This window comes from Falco cherrug, chromosome 19, assembly GCF_023634085.1.
Source record: "Falco cherrug isolate bFalChe1 chromosome 19, bFalChe1.pri, whole genome shotgun sequence".
Classification (NCBI taxonomy): domain Eukaryota; kingdom Metazoa; phylum Chordata; class Aves; order Falconiformes; family Falconidae; genus Falco; species Falco cherrug.
Window position 1 is genome coordinate 1,832,971 of NC_073715.1, and position 4,254 is coordinate 1,837,224.

At 55.2% G+C, this 4,254-nt stretch overlaps 1 pseudogene; it reads right to left on the minus strand.

The window, feature by feature from the left end:
* LOC129734266 (feather beta keratin-like) lies at positions 1–984 on the minus strand (annotated as a pseudogene).
* Positions 985–4,254: the final 3,270 nt, after the last annotated feature.

Genomic DNA, 4,254 nt, shown 5'->3' on the forward strand with positions numbered 1-4,254 from the left:
GAGGCATCAGGGCATCATGAAATGGAGAAGAAAGCGGGAGGAGAAGGAGATGACAACACCAGCTGGCCGTGTTTCCAGACAGCCCAGGATGGCACCTGGCTTCCTTCCCTCCTTTGCAGGAGGGCACGCGGGTGCTCAGCCCATCTGGAAACTCTGGCCAGCAGCTCCGTCCTCAGTCCGGCACCTGGCTTTGGGCTTCCCGGTCAATGCACTCGCTGGACGTCCGGCCCGGCTTTAGCAGGGCAGGCATCTTCTGCTCGTGTAGCGGCCACCAAGGCCAGAGAGGCTAAAGCCCCCGGAGCTGATGGGCACTCCCTCCTCACTCAGGATGCTGCCCACAGCAGCGGAGGTGCTGGATCCCACGGCGGTGTTCTGGGGGAAGGAGCTGAGGATGGGTCCGGGCAGGGTCACCACCACGGGAGAGGGCTGGATCACCACGCGGGAGTCCTGGCACTGCCTGACGCAGGGCTCGTTGCAGCTGTTGGCAAGCGGGGTTGGGCCACAGGGGCGGCACAGATCGTAGCAGGACATGGCTGAGGGACGGAGGTGCACCTGGGAGGGAGGGCACGGAAAGCACACGCAGCATGAGAGGGGCAGCCTGACAGCCTGCTCGGCAAGAGCAACGCCACAGGCTGGGGAGCAGGGACAGCCTGTGTTTGGGAGAAGAGAGGTTCAAGAGCCCAGAGCCCACAGGGAGCCTGGAAAACAAAGCCCAGGATCTTCTCCGAGAGAAGTGCAGCAGACAGTAAGGTGGACAGAGACACTGGGAGCACGATGAAGGAGCAAGGCTCTCAACAAAAGCTACACCGAGACAAAGGGACAAAGAGGAGAAGAAGAGAAAGAGGAGAGTGAGGCAAAGGTGTTTGCAGCTCACCTTGTTCACCAAGGAGGAGAAGGCAGGAGAAGTGGATGAGGATACCTGCAGCTGGACTGGCTTTTATACTGCTCCAGACCGCCCCAGGCCCAGAGGCACCCTTTGTGCATGTAATGTGTTTACCAACAAGCCCATCTTGCATGCAAAACTTCTCAATTAAAGAAATGAGAACACTGCTTATGTTCCCTGCAACGCTGCCTTTTCATTTCCTTGTTCATGACATGGCCGTTCAGCCACACAGGCTCCTTTCAAGTGACGGTATTAGAGGCCAAAATATTTCTGGGCCGCTGACACAGAACCAAAGAAAAAAGATTAAGGCAAAGAGAAGGAAATGGCGTAATTCGCCGGACGATGCCAACATCTTGCCCTCCTGGCGTTGGTTTTCAGATTTTGGCCCACCAAATGCAGCCTCATCGCCTTGTAAACCTTTCATTGAAGGCCAGGCTTCCAACAAGCTTCCCATGGGAGGCCAGTCAGCTTTCCCTATCGACCAGCTCAGGCTGCCTGAGGCACCAGCTTCCCAAGCACGCCAGCTCTGCCCTTGGGCTTTAGCCCTTCCTTGATACTGAGCGTTGCTCTCGGCAGAAATAAGCCTAGCTCTTTTCTCTCTCAGCTCTGTCAGCAGCATCTAGAGGTCCCCAGTCCCCACCACAGGCACCTTTCGGAAAGAAGGATGTTGCTCTGACACAACCAGGTATTGTTTGCCATTCCTGGTAGACTGGCATGCACCCCCAGAACAAGGCACCTGCTGGGGACTAAATACAAGCCCTTTCCTCCTCCTCCTCCTCCTCCTCCTCACGGTCCATGACTCAGCTTCTGCTGTGGCTCCGCATACTGGCAGGACAGCACATGCAGTTCCAAACTCTCAGCAAGATTTCCATGCAACACATCACTCTCCACAGAAACAAGCGAGGGCTGGCAGTGCCAGCAAGGACAGCCTGGAGAGCAGCAGGTGTCAGGATCTCCCCAGGGATGCATTCCAAGGGAAGGATTCCATGCTCGGCACAAGTGTTCCCAGGGCAGAAAGCCAGCTGAATGTCCCCAACAGGAATGAAAGCCCAGCTTGGGGCACAAGCCGCATTCCTCTGACACCCCAGCCATGTCCTCACTGCAAGGAGTCCTTCCCCAATTAGGCTGGGACTCCACCAGGGACAGGCAGCTCTCTAATCACACGGGCGCGGGCCAAATTCCTCATTTAAGGTGATGAAGAGAGCTTAGAAGTCACGTTGGTTAAAATGATGACAGTGAAAGCCCATCAAAGTAGAAACGCTGCCAGGGGTCAGTGAGAGCCAATTGCTCCCTGCCGGCTGAGAGCCAGGAGGTGAGATGACAACAAGGCCAGGAGGGCAGCAGCCTCACTAGCAATGGCCCCGTTGCACAGTAAGTGAGCAAGGAACATCCACAGACAGGAGACGGGTGCAGCCCAGAGACCAGCTCAACCATCAAGTTCATGGATGAAGCAGGACTGGCATCAAGCAGGACAGTCAGTCCCCACATCAGGAGCAGACCCAGTCACAGTGACCTGGTCCAACAGAGCTCACTGAATCCTGACCAGGGCCATAGTGTCCAGACACGCCCAAGGAGAGGCTGGCACATCAGTGGGTTCCTTGCACTCAGGATCAAGGGGGTTCGTGGTCAGTCATAAGCCAGCCTGCAAAGGAGCAGGAGGCTTACAGTCCTGCCAGCCAGCTGAGGAAAGGGATAAAGGCCAGGACAGAGCTTGAATAAAGGTCTGGGTCAAAGGGAAGAGGGAGGAGAGAGAGACCGCAGGTGAGGCTGAGCAGAGCCATCGGCCTTGTTGGTACTGCACTCAGGTCACTGATGGGCAAGAGGAGGGTATCTCCTGTGCACCTGGCACAAAGGACACCAGCTCCACCTGTCACAGCAGTGGGGAGAAGGACTTGCTCCTGCAAGAAAGGATTTCATAAATAAATATAAATATTTTTAATTTTATTTTTATAAATAAAAATACATACATTTATTTTCCATAAATGCAAGATAGGTCTCTTCTTCTAAGGGTCATTTCCATCACGTCCCTGACCCAGAAAATTCACAGGTAGTGTCTCCTGCCAGGCCTTGCTACTCCCACTGTCAGCACCTATGGCAAGGCCCTGCCCAAAGGCTCCAGTGCCCGGCCACAGCCCGCTCTGGTCACGTCCTGCAGATGCCGCCTTCCCTCCCTGGTACCATCTTCTCACCCCACCTTGCTCCTGCTGGCAGCTCAGCCTGGCTCAGGAGCGTTGCTGGAGAGGGCATTTCCTGAGGGCCTTCCTGCGGAGCAGGGCACAGGGGCCTTGCGGTGGCAGCTGTCCTGCAGGGAAGACAGGCCTTGAGCCATGGCAAAAGGCACTGTAGGGGTTCACGCAGCGTATGGGACAGAACAGGAGGTGCCCCTCTCTCCACCTGAAACAGGACAGGGGCACGGGATAAAAACACCAGTTGTGGAGGACTAGAGCACGCTGGAGCAAGGCAGAGGCAGTTGTCCTCTCCCACATCTCCTGTGGCAGGAGCAACCACCACATCCCGGTGGAGTAGGCCCCACCAACTACACGCCGCCTCCATGCACCAGCAAAGTCACTTTCCTCCCTGACATCTGAGGTCTTGCAATTCAGGGCAGAAGGGCAGGAAGAGACAATGGCTGCATCGTGGAGGGTGCCTTCTTTGCTTCCCCTGCTGTGCAAGGGAACGAGAGGGACTTGCTAAATGCCCACACTTCACTGTCATGAAGGCCACGTGGCCTCCCAAGCAGGGACTGTGGCGCTGTGCCAGTGTTGCTGAGTACTTGAGAAAAGGGCCTGGTGGGCACAAAGAGGTGGCCTGAGAGCCAAGTGAAAGTTTGCAATTCCATTGGCATCTGGCACACATCAAGCACCTCTTGGAGCCATTGAAAACATGGCAAGAGATATGCCAAGAGCCACAAAGGTATGGTGTTCAGAACCCAGGAAGGTGGGTGGCCTCAGGAAGGACATACCACGTATAAAAAGTCACATACAACTTAAAATTTCCATTGGACACATACCCCCAATTCCAAAGGAATGATGCAAGAGCAACACATACTTTCAACCTCAACTTTGCCCTGTATACCATCCCATCTCCCTCTGAACAGTTTGGCTGGGCATCCCAGGAGGGAAGGAACATGAGGAGACATCAAGTTACAATGCAGCATCAGCTTTAATGAGTCTAAAGAGAGAAACAAAGCAGTGTGTGTTGGAAGGGACACGGTCCAGGCTGCTACAAGGGCAGTGACAGCCAGGCATGCCCTCACAGCAATGGGACGCATGTCATGGGTACACATGGGGAGAGGGTGATGAGCAGGACCCCTCTCAGCTTGCTTCAGGATGAACCCATGGCACAGGACAGCACGAGGCATCAGGGCATCA